Genomic DNA, 12,996 nt, shown 5'->3' with positions numbered 1-12,996 from the left:
CTCAACAAAGGTTAGCTTCACATAGGCATAAAATAAATTTGAGAAACCCTTCATACAATAACCCCTTTGTGAAGATTACTATGACTGTGAGCATATTAAAGTCTCTGAAAAGTACTTAATTAAAGAAATATGTTAACCCAGTTATTTCCCAAATCTAAATAGCACGTCATTTAATGACTCATTAGTTTTCTTTTAATTAATCAATTAATTAGTTTATTTTTCAACTACAGTTTGCATTCTATACTGTTCCACACCAGTTTCAGATGTACAGCAATTTTTTTGTCCTCCCGGTACTGACCTCGCAAATTTTCTTTTTGTACAACCCCTGTGGCTTACATTACAAATCTGTCTCTAATCATGATACTTCATTTCTCAAGAGCAAAACATTATTATTCAGTTTTCCCTTGTCATGTCACTTTCAAGCCTGGGTCAGATAAACTTGGATAAGATCTCCCTTTAGGAATTTTGGTTCAGTTTCCCACACAAAGTGCATCCTGAGTAGAAAAAAGGCTCATAGCTGTCAAACATAAATTTAAACTATCTAAATGGCTGTGTTTCTTAAATCTTTAGGGCAATTTAAACCAGTGGTGATGGAAAGCATTAGTCATTCTGAAATTTAACTCTTTCGTATCAGTATTCTGAACAAAACTTCACTTATCAAACCTGGGAGAGACTTTTAAAATTATTTAATGTGAAAGTTTAGCTTTTATAAAAGAGTACGCCTCTGAGAGATTAAGATCACACAAGAACATAGAATCAGAACCCAAATCTATACGTGCTGCTCCAATACTGCTGATATTCAGGGACCTTGGGGGAGGTTTTAAGATAAGAAGAAAGGAGATCTGGGGTCAGAAATCCCTGCTTTGAATCCTAGTTTTCTACTCATTAGCCTTATCACTTGAGCCATGTTTCTGCTTTCCCATCCACTGTGTTATCTTATATATATATGAATGAAATTTTAGATAAGATTGTCCTAACTTTTCCTCGCTATGCTCATGCAGAGTCCAGAGATCATATTTTGCTTTTGTTTTTTTTTTTTGAGAGTCCATAGCAATGATTCAATTGCCTTCATTTTTTTTTCCTGCCAGATTTTTGTTACTTTGAATATGTCTCCTCTCCTACCTTGTGTACAAAATAATCAGATTTTTACATTTCCCAAATTGTTTGAGGATACCTCATTGAAGCCCCCAAATAACCAAATCAGTGTCCATTTTCTAAAGAAATCAATGAAGCTTTTAGGGGAGAGGTTGCAATTTTGACCCAGGGATGTTGCTCTCACGCACAGACATGATGTTTTTTGTTTTCTCAAAAGTGAAAGATTTTTAAATGATTTGACTTTTTGAGTTTTCAACAATATTATGTTTTAATTAATGTCTTATTAAAATTTTAAAGATTTATTTTCTACATGATGACACTGTACAAGTCAATGGCTTTTAGTATGCTCAGAGACTTCAGCAACCTTCGCCACAATCAAATTTAGAACCTTTTCATCATCTCAGAAAGAAACCTCATACTCTTTAGCCAGCATCCCTCAATCTAGCCATTCTGCTAGGCCAGGGCTAACACTAATATACCTTCTGTTTCTATAGATTTGCCTGCTCTGGGTATTTTGTGTAAATGGAATCATACAATACACAGTCCTCTGTGACAGGTTTCTTTGCTTAACATACTGTTTTCAAGGTTCACTCATGTTTTAGCATGTGTCAGTAGACCAGTAGACACTCTGCTTTAAGTTTATAGTTTTCTCTTACACATTCCACATCCCCTCAAATTTTCCTGAGAGTATGTTCATATGTATATATGACATATATACACTATAATATATACATATATTTCAATGTTTCAATTATGGGAGATCATGTTTTAGCTGATTTATGCAGATACAAAATTGAACAATCAGTTAATTTATAATTATTACATGTATCATTAGGCAAAGAACAAGGTCAGGGGAATGTAAGTATTTTACTACCAATAACAGGTGGTGCTGGTGAAAATAATGGAACAACTCTATGTAAAAAAAAAATTCGTGTGAAAACTGGAATGAAAAGCAACAAGTGCCAATGACTTTAGTTCTATGTGGATCCTTGTAATCCTAATTAGTTGTGCAGAAGTTTCAATTTGAGAAACAGTAGAAGACTGTGCTATTCAACACCTGAATGAGCATCTCCTTCCATTAAATTATAAGATACTTTCTTTCTGGGGTCTCATCTCTAGCTGAATGTTTTCAGTGTGTCAAAGCAAATCACATATGCAAAATAGCTTCGATGTGGTAGGTTAGAGAGACTTTCAAATTATTATACTGACTGAGGCTTAAGCCAGTTTTAAGTAATTACTAAATTACACCTAGTGTTATTAGACTTCACTCACATGGCTGTTTCCCAAATAAAGAACTGATAAGCTACCCTGTAAAAGCCAATCTCCCCACCCCCCAAACACTGGTTGGTGGGTACAAATTTTTTTAAATGGGCAAAATTTAAAATTAATATAATTTAGAAAACACAAAATTTTTACTCTATGACCCATAAAGTGAACCATATTCTTTGTTATTTTTAATTGAATGAAAAGAAAAAAAAAAACAGTTGTCCATATCCCTAGATTCATGTTGCGAAGCATCTTCTTTTAAATATATAATTTGAAGCCTGGCCACTTTTGTTTGCTTTTCACTGATATCTGAGGCACAAAACTTTCCAGATAGGTCAATATAACATCCACCTGTCAGATGGACTTTGCCTTCCTTGCCCTCGGTAGAAATGCTGGAGAGATTGGATATAGTTCATGTGTCAGAGCCCTTGTGATAAAAGAGAACCCTGTTCCCACTCTGATAAGGGAGCCACATGAGTTTCCTGTGAAGTTAATCACATAAAGGCCAGGGGGTCTCGGCTACCTGTCAAATGTGCTTAACAGAGGATTCCTAACACTACAGATAATTTTTGGTTCAGTCCTTAGATGTGGAAGGTGGGAAAACTTTTTATGTGCCAGCAACTTGACAATTGTCAAATATCAAACAGTGAATTAGGCACATTTCTCCATTTTACAGATGTGAACACTGAGGTTTGAAGTAACTTCACCGACAGCTATGCAGACGGTAAGGAGTGCAAACATATTTGAAAATTAATATTTCAAAACAAGCCAAATTATCACAGAGTACTGCCTCTCAAACTATAAAAGGAAATGTCTCTTTGGGTTCAATCTGATTTCTCTTGGATTCCAAATTCAGGATTAAGCCTAAACTTGAATTTAGTTAAGCTTTAACTTAATAGTTTCTTTCTCACACATACACATGCAGATATTATATCTCAATTAGTTCAAACTTGAAATTCCTGTTTTCAAATGAAGAATTAAACCATATGTGGCAAAGGCTTTTGATCACCAATTCAAATATCTTCTTTGAGGTATTAAAATTAGTAACTCTAATGAACAAATGGTCTAACAAGCAAAACAGAAACACACTCATAGATGGAGAGCAGTTGACAGCTATTGGGGGTGGGGGAGGTTAGGCCGTGGAGGTACTGAGCAAACAGGAAAAAGGACTCCTGGACAAGGAGGACAGCGTGGTGATTGCTGGGGGAGGGGAGTTAATGGGACTAACTGATAATAGAAAAAATACAATAGAGATTAAATTAAAAAATAAATGAATAAAATAAAATTAGTAACTCAAGGAAAGGTTACCTCAGGCCCAGAAATAAAGCCAGATTAGATAAAATCAATTAGTACATGAATTTCCCTGGCAATTGTTATTCATTGGTGGGGTGAGGGTGGGAGTGTAATATATGTCCTAAATCAGCTCAGTGAGAATACAGGGAATAAAATGTCAGTGACCATTTTGCACAATGAAAGGCACTGGCCTTCGATTGAGGCCAGAGCTGATAACAAAGAACAATCTGGGTCTTGCTGGCATCATTAAGCCAGTATTGGTACCATGCCTAGAACTTGTCTTACCTCCGAAAATCCTATTTTGGAATATAACTTGCTTTTATCATTAGGTCAGTTTGAGTCAGCTATGTTTTGTTACTTGCACCCTAAAACATTCTGACATCATATACCAGTGTTTGTTTTAGCAAATGTAGTCATTTATTGTATTGGCTAAATCACTTATTACCTTATGAGGGATATTGAAACTTATACAAGAATTTTTCCACTATCTTACTCTTCAAAGAGTATTTGGGAACACATTGCACAAAATGTAGCTGAGCAAGGAAACAACCAAAATATCAAACAAGCAAATTCCAAGTTTCTGGTTCCAGAGAAGTGATCAAAATGAAAGGAAATTGGTGACTCACAGACAGTAGATAAATAATGGTTCAGGGTGGCCCTCGAGGGACCCACCCACCTGAGGTAATATCTTCCAACCAAAATAAGAAACTGAAATTATCTAAAATATCATAACACTTTCAGAGTTCGATATTAGCTAAGGGGTTTTGCAAAATGCTGGCTTGGTATTTGCAGGCAGTCCACCAGTAGTCTTCTCACATATTTTCTTTTGAAAGTGACAACATTTGTTGATAGAAAATTATTGTCTGTATTTGGTCATTTTTCTATTTAAATCAATTCCTGTTGGATTGTGCAAAGTGATAGGCCAATATGTTTCTACTGATGAATGACAAATTCAACAGAAATAAAGGAGACCTGGGGGAATACAGCGTGCTATCACCTTTTCAAGATTTTTACCACTAACACATCAACAACCACTGAGGAGAGGAAAGAAAAATGTCTCTTTTCCTCACTCCAAACACTAACTCTTTTCCCCTTTCATTCTTGGAACCTCTCTGTTAAGTGGAAAATCCAATCTCCCAATAAAATTTGTGAAAGGTCATCCATGTTGTCACGAATGGCAAAATTTCATTTTTTCACTCTTTTGATGACTAAATAATATTTCATTATATATGTATATGTGTGTGTGTGTACACATACATATATATAACAATTTCTTTATCTACTGACAGTGTCCAAGGGTTCCCTTTTCTCCACAGCCGTGACAATACTTGTTTTTTCTTATCTTTTGGTAACAGCCATTCTAACACGTGTGAGATGATATCTCATTGTGGTTTTGATTTGCATTTCTCTAATTATTTATGATGTTGAGCATATTTTCATGTACCTTTTCTCTGTATGTCTTTGGAAAAATGTCTAGTCAAATCTTCTGCTAATTTTTAAGCAGATTGTTTTCTTTTTTGCTATTGAGTTGTATGAGTTCTTTATATATTTTAGATATTACCCCCTTATTAGATATATGATTTGCAAATATTTTCACCCATTCAGTAGGTCACCTTTTCATTTTATTGATGATTTTCTTTGTTTTGGAAAGGCTTTTTAGTTAGATGTAGTTCCACTTGTTTACTTTTGTTTTGGTGTCAAATTCAAAAAATTATCATCAAGACCTATGTCAAGGTGTTTACTGCCTATGTGTTCTTCTAGGACTGTTATGGTTTCAGGTCTTATGTTCAAGTCTTTAATTCATATTGAGTTAACTTTTGTATATGGTGTAAGATAATAGTCCACTTTTATTCTTTTTCATGTGGTTGTCCAATTTTCCCAACCCTATTTATTAAACAGACTGTCTTTCCCCTGCTGTATATTCTTGGTTCCTTTGTCATAAGTTAACTGGCCATATAAATACTGGTGTATTTCTGGGCTCTCTATTTTGTTCCACTGATCTATATGTCTGTTTTTATACCAATGCCATATTGTTTTAATTACTCTAGCTTTGTAAGATAGTTTGAAATCAGGGAGAATGATGCTTCCAGCTTTATTCTTCTTTCTCAGGTTGCTTTTGCTATCTGAGGAATTTTGTGGTTTAAAAACAAACTTTAGGATTATGTTTTTCTATTTCTCAGAAAAAATGTCATTGGAATTTTGAGAGATTGCATTGAGTCTGTATATTGTGTTATGGGAATTTTTAAAAAGATTTTATTTATTTATTTTTAGAGTGAAGGGAATGGAGGGAGAAAGAGAGGGAGAGAAACATCAGTGTGTGGTTGCCTCTCATGCTTCCCCTACTGGGGCCACCCCTACTGTTATCCATTTCTTTTACTAAGTTATTTGTATTTTAATTACTAAGTTGTAAGAGTTATTTTTATATTCAAAAGTTTTCAATTTTGATGAAGTTTAATTTATGTAATTTTTCTTTTATTGCTCATGATTTTGGTGTTCTGTGTAAAAAGCATTGCCTAATCCAAGATCATGAAAATTTACATCTGTGCTTTCTTTTATATATATTATAGTTTTAACTCTTTTACTTAGGTCTCTTGCCCATTTTTAGTGCATCTTAGTATATGCACTAAGCTTCATCTTTTGCCATGTAGGTATCAAGTTGTACCAGCACCATTTGACAAAAAGATGATTCTTCCCTGGCAACTTTACTGAAAATCAACTAATTGGCCATATGTATGTGTTTACTTCCATACTTACTATTCTATTAGTTGATTTATATGTTTATCCTATGCCACTGACACACTGTCTTAATTATTATATCTTTGTAGTAAATTTTAAAAATAAGGTAAAGTGAGACATCCGAATTTGTTCTCTTTTTATAAGTTGTTTAAGCTATTCTGGGCCCCTTGTATTTCCATAAGGTTTTATAACTAGTCTTAATTTCCATATAAGGCAGTTGAGATTTTGATAGAAATTACACTGAATCTTTGGATAAATTTAGGGACTATTGTCATCTTAAAAATATCAAGTCTTTCAACCAATGAACATAGAAAGTCTTTCTATTTATTTAGGTCTTATTTAACTTATTTTAATAAGTTAAGTATATTTTTAAGTATATTCGTCTTGTACCTCCTTTGTTAAATTTATTGTTGGGTTTTTTTTTTTTATATAAATAATTATTTTCTAAATTTTATTTTTGGATTGCTCATTGCTATACTATAATTGATGTTAGTATATTCATCTTGTGTCTTGCATCCTTGCTGAAATTATTTACCAGCTCTAATAGTTTATAGTTAATTACCTATGAATTTCTATATGAGGCAAATTAGGGATATATATTTAATTTCCATATATTTGCAAATTTCCCTAACTTCCTCCTATTGATTTCAAATTTGACTCCATCATGGTCAGAGAACACACCTTGTTCTACCACCTCTAGTGGCTTCCAGAATGCTGGTTTTCATCATGATTGTGGGTTATTGGTTTCCAAGACTCCTGAGAAGGAATAAGAATAGGAAAGTTAAATGCCACAAAGCCTTCTTTTCTTACTGTGGTTATTCAAAAAAAGCTATTTTTCTTGAATTAACACTCCTTGGATTGCTGAAAGCCTTTGGTTAATTTCCAGAGTTCTGAAAAATCTGGTTCTGAGGGTTTTTTTTAAAATCAGCATTTTCTTTACTTTTATGGAGGACAGAATTTTCAAAACTCACTTCTCTGCCATTTTTGTTGCTATCACCCCAACCATTTTGGGGGAAAAAAAAAGTCTCTAATCCAATGACAAGAATAAAAACTGGTTTCTATATATTAGCCATATGTTCCATCCCTTAAGGTGTTTCATTATCTCTCTGTAAGGGTGAACATTGGATTTCTACAAATCCTGATTTTTAAGGTTCTTTATAGGAAACAGTCTTGCTTAGGTTAAAAATATAGACAGGAATCTTACCCAGGAGATTTTATGCTTGTTTATCATGCATTTTACAGTCAGTTGAGGGAATGAGGAAAAGAAGCCCAAAGCTGTATTTTACATATTAAAACCAACCTTTAAAAATGTGGAAGGGAAACTTCTGGTCAAGATGGCAGTGTAGTTAAACACAGCTCTCCTCATCACACACCCATATCAAAATTACAACTAAACTACAGAACAACCATTATTCATAACTGCCAGAAACTGAACTTAATGGAAGTCCTACAACTAAAGAATTAGAGGGGAAACCACATCAAGATTGGTAGGAGGAACAGAGATGCCAACAGGTTGGCCCTATGTCCACACATGGTGGATAAAAACTGGGAGGGATATCTCAGGAGTGAGGGGTGCCAGCCCCACACCAGACCTCCCAGCTGAGGGTTCCAGTCAGGAAGATAAGTCCCATAACGTCTGGCTATAAAAACCAGTGGGGATTCAGGCTGTGGAAGACAGAAACTTTTGGAGTTCCAGGCAGTTCCTCTTAAAGGTCCCATACATGTACTTACTTGGACTCACTCCTCTGAGCTCCAGCTCTAGGATAGCAGATTGAAAGGCACCAGAGATATACAAGGAGGAACTGAGTAGTCTGCCATCACAGCAAGAGCTTGGAGGGGCAGCTTTGTCCAAGACAGAAGTGCTACCAGAGGCCATTGTTCCTTTTTTAAGCCTTCCCCCCATACATCCAGCAGAGGGGTGCCATATCTGAGACTCCATCAACCTGGCTTACACCATTCTCCCCATCCTGATGATTCCCTGAGGCCCTGCCCCACCCAATTTTCCAGCCCACCAAAGCTGTTTCCAGTGGCTTTTACATAGGAATGGCTTATCTTGCCTCATGCTTCAGATTTTCCTAAATTCTCTCAAACAAGCAGCCTCTGGCTTCAGTGTGCCCCATACCTCTTACTAAGTGTCCTCAGGCCTAGTACTAGTAGCAGCTGGACTTGGTTTACAGCTTGGCATTGCCTGGGCACCTCCAAGCCCAGCACAAGTAGTAGTCATCTGAAGGTTGCTTTGTAGCTTATGCTTTGTGACCTTGGACAGAAGACAGGTGGTAGCTGACTTTGGCCTGCACCTCCCTGGAGTCCCCAGAGTTTGCACACCCAGTGGATAGCTTCAGACCACACCGGAGCACCACCACTCAATAACCCGCACAAGTGACACATTCAATGGATGGACTCAGTGTCAACAGAGCCCTGCTGAAGTAAGTCCTGCTCAGTAGAATGGGCCCCTGCACAGCTGATCCTCTACTGTGGTCACAGCTGGTCCTTGAAGCTGACCATCCTAGGTAAATCCCTCCCATTGACATGCCAACAGCAATCAAGGTTCAAATACAAGAGGAGGGTGTACAGAGCTCACAAGGTGGGTGCAGCTTGAATACCCACATTTGATGAGAGGGGAGTCTCCCACTGGACTCTATAGGACACCTATTATATTAGACCACTCTACCCAGTCTGGGAGATGTAGCTCTACCTACTACATAGAAACAAATAGACTGCCAAAATGAGGAGACAGAGAAACATGGCCCAAATGAAAGAACCAGAATAAAACTCCAAAGAAAGAACTTAAAAAAATGGAGACATGCACTCTACTAGATGGAGAGTTCAAAATAATGGTTATAAGAATGCTCAATGAACTCAGCGAGAACCTCAACAGCATAAAAAAATCCAATCCAAAATGAAAGATATACTAATTGAAATAAAGAACAATTTACAAGTAATCAACAGTAGAGTGGATAAACCTGAGAATCAAATCAGCGATTTGGAATATATGGAAGCAAAAATACCCAATAAGATAAGAACAGCAAGAATTAAAAAGAATCCAAAAAATAATTAGGATAGTCTAAGGAGCCTTGGGACAACTTCAAGTACACCAACATTCACATCATGGAGGTGCTGGAAGGAGAAGAGAGAGAGAAAGCAAGAAATTAAAAACCTATTTTAAAAAATGATGAGAGAAAACTTCCCTAACTTGGTGAAGGAAATAGATATACAAGTCCAGGAAGCACATAGAGTTCCAAAAAAGATGAACCCAAAGAGGCCCACACCAAGACACATAATTAAAATGCCAAAAGTTAAAGAGTGAGTCTTAAAAGCAACAAGAGAAAAGTAGTTAAGTTACCTTCAAGGGAGATCTCACAAGACTGTCAACTGCTTTCTCAAAAGAAACTTTGCAGGCTAGAAAGGACTGGCAAGAAATATTCAAGGCATTGAAAAGAGAAGACTTACAACCGAGATTACTCTACCCAGCAAAGCTATCATTTAGAATTGAAGGACAGACAAAAAGATGCCCAGTCAAGGAAAAACCTGAAGGAGTTCATCACCACCAAACCAGTATTATATGAAATGTTAAAGGGCCTTCCAGATGAAGAAGAAGAAGGAGGAGGAGGAGGAGGAGGAGGGGAAATGGCAATAAATACATATCTATCAACAATTGAATCTAAAAAAGAAAATAAATGAAACAAGCAGAACAGAAACAGGATCATAGATACAGAGGATGTTTTGATGGCTGCCAGATGGGAGGAGGATCAAGGAAATGGGCACAAAAAAGGTGAAGGGATTAAGAAGAACAAATTGGTAGTTACAGAATAGTCATGGGGATGCAAAGTACAGCATAGGGAACATAGTCGCCAAAGAACATATATGCATGACCCATGGACATGGACAACAGTGTGGGTATTGCCTTAGGGAATAGGGGGCGGTCTGGGTGGATGGGGAAAAAGGGGAAAATTGGAACAACTGTAATAGCATAAACAATAAAATAAAATAAAACTTCATAATAATTTATATCAAAAAAGTAGAAGAAAAAGAACAATACAAATAATGTGACAAACAATCTAGAATCACAAATCTGGATGATATCACTTGGCGATAAAAGAAAGGATATATTGTGTTCTGGGGAACATTTGCATATTGTGTGCTTGAGTTTTTGTATGGGTGTGGTCCTGCATTTGCCTGTTTTCCTAAGATGCAGAGTTTAATAATCACTGTGTCTAAGATTTGGCAGAACCAGTAGTACCATGATAGACACTTTTCTGCCTTTGGTCATTTAATCGTTGCTAGAACCAATTAAAGGTAATGTTATTATGGATGACTAAACTGATGATATATATATTTAAATAACTGGATCAAAGATATACATTAAGTAATTGATGGAACTGATATTTGAATTCAAGTCTAACTCAGTTTTCCTCACAGAACTCTCAGTGCTCAAGAAGACGTTGTAAATACCAATCAACCAGAACACTTTCTTTTGGATACACTATACTTCACTTACTTGAAAATTGTAAAGAACCTACTATTTGCAAGGTAGTAATCTTAGAACAATGAACAAGATGATTAGAGAAACAGATGTTAAACAAGTAATTATGCAAATATTGTTAATAAGTACTATGTAGGAAAGTGAGACATAAATGAGAGGCCATTCAGAACAGAGGGATCCAATTTAGATTGTAGAGTTAGTAAGCAATGAGTTGATTGTGTGATATTTATACTGATGTTAGAAGCAGTTAGTTTACAAGGTATGGAGAGAGGATATTAAGCTGAAGAAAATTTCTCGTAGGCAAGAAACAGAAACCAGAATAAATATAGTACCATGAGTGAGAGGGAAAGCAGATCAAATGGAATTTTTAGAAACAGAAAGCAAAGATCATGCTGAGATTTACAGGCTACAATAGCAAGTTTATTTTCCTAAAACAATTAGAAAAATTTCTAAAGGACTTCAAGCAAGATAGTGGCATTACAAGTTATGCATTTTAAAAATATTACTTTTAGACTTCCGGCCAAGATGGAGGCGTAGTTAGACACACTGTGCCTCCTCGCACAACCAAAAGAAGAACAACAATTTAAAAACAAAAAACTACCACAACTGATGGAAAATCAAACTGTATGGAAGTCTGACACCCGAGGAGTTAAAGAAGACACATTCTTGCAAACTGGTAGGAGGGGCAGAGATGAGCAGCTGGCGGAGAGGAATCCTGGCAAAACGGTGGCTGGCGGACCCTGCGGTCCCACATTCACGTGCAGATAAACCAGGAGAAACAAAGGGGGAGTGAAACAGACCACGCAACCCCAGGGCTCCAGTGTGGGGAAATAAAGCCTCAAACCATTGACGGAAAATCAGCATCAGAAGGGCCCACTTTGCTTGTGGGTAGTGGGGGAAGTGACTGAAAACAGGCAGAGAGTGGAGCAAGCAGCACTGTTCCCTCTCAGACTCCTTCCCCACTTACAACATCACAGCACAGCACCGTGGGTTGCCCCACACAGGTGAATACTTAAGGCTCTGCTCTGCCCCTTTACGTAACAGACCCACCAAGACCAAAAAAAAAAAGGCCCAAATGAAAGAACATATCAAAGCTCCAGAAATAATACAACTAAGCAATGAAGAGATTGCCAGCCTATCAGATGCACAGTTCAAAACACTGGTAATCAGGATGCTCACAGAATTGGTTGAATTGGCTCACAAATTAGATGAAAAAAATATAAGGCTATACTAAGTGAAATAAGGAAAATGTACAGGGAACCAATAGCAATGAGAAGGAAACCAGGACTCAGATCAATGGTATGGACCAGAAAGAAGAAAGAAACATCCAACCAGAAAAGAATGAAGAAACAAGAATTCAAAAAAATAAGGAGAGGCTTCAGCACATCCAGGACATCTTCAAACATTCCAACATCTGAAACATAGGGGTGCCAGAAGGAGAAGAGGAAGAACAAGAAATTGAAAACTTATTTGAACAAATAATGGAAAACTTCCCCACTCTGGCAAAGGAAATAGACTTCCAGGAAGTCCAGGAAGCTCAAAGACTCACAAAGAAGTTGGACCCAAGGAAGCACACACCAAGCACATCATAATTCCATTACCCAAGATTAAGCAGAAGGAGAGAATCTTAGAAGCAGCAGGAGAAAAGGACACAGTTATCTACAAAGGAGTTCGCATAAAACTGTCAGCTGATTTCTCAAAAGAGACCTTACAGACAAGAAGTGGCTGGCAAGAAGTATTCCAAGTCATGAAAGGCAAGGACCTACATCCAAGATTGCTCTATCCAGCAAAGCTTTCATTTAGAATGGAAGGGCAGATAAAGTGCTTTTCAGATAGGGTCAAGTTAAAGGAGTTCATCATTACCAAGCCCTTCTTATATGAAATGTTAAAGGGATTTATCTAAGAAAAAGAAGATAAAAAAAATATGAACAGTAAAAATAATGGTAAACTCACAGTTATTAACAACCACACCTAAAACAAAAACAAAAGCAAACTAAGTAAACAACTAGTACAGGAACAGAACCACAGAAATTGAGATCACATGGAGGGTTATCAACAGGGGAGTGGGAGGGGAATAGAGGGGGAATATGTACAGAGAATAATTAGCATAAATGGTAGGTAGA

Source organism: Desmodus rotundus, chromosome 8 (assembly GCF_022682495.2).
Source record: "Desmodus rotundus isolate HL8 chromosome 8, HLdesRot8A.1, whole genome shotgun sequence".
NCBI lineage: Eukaryota > Metazoa > Chordata > Mammalia > Chiroptera > Phyllostomidae > Desmodus > Desmodus rotundus.
This window is presented reverse-complemented; position numbering follows the sequence as displayed.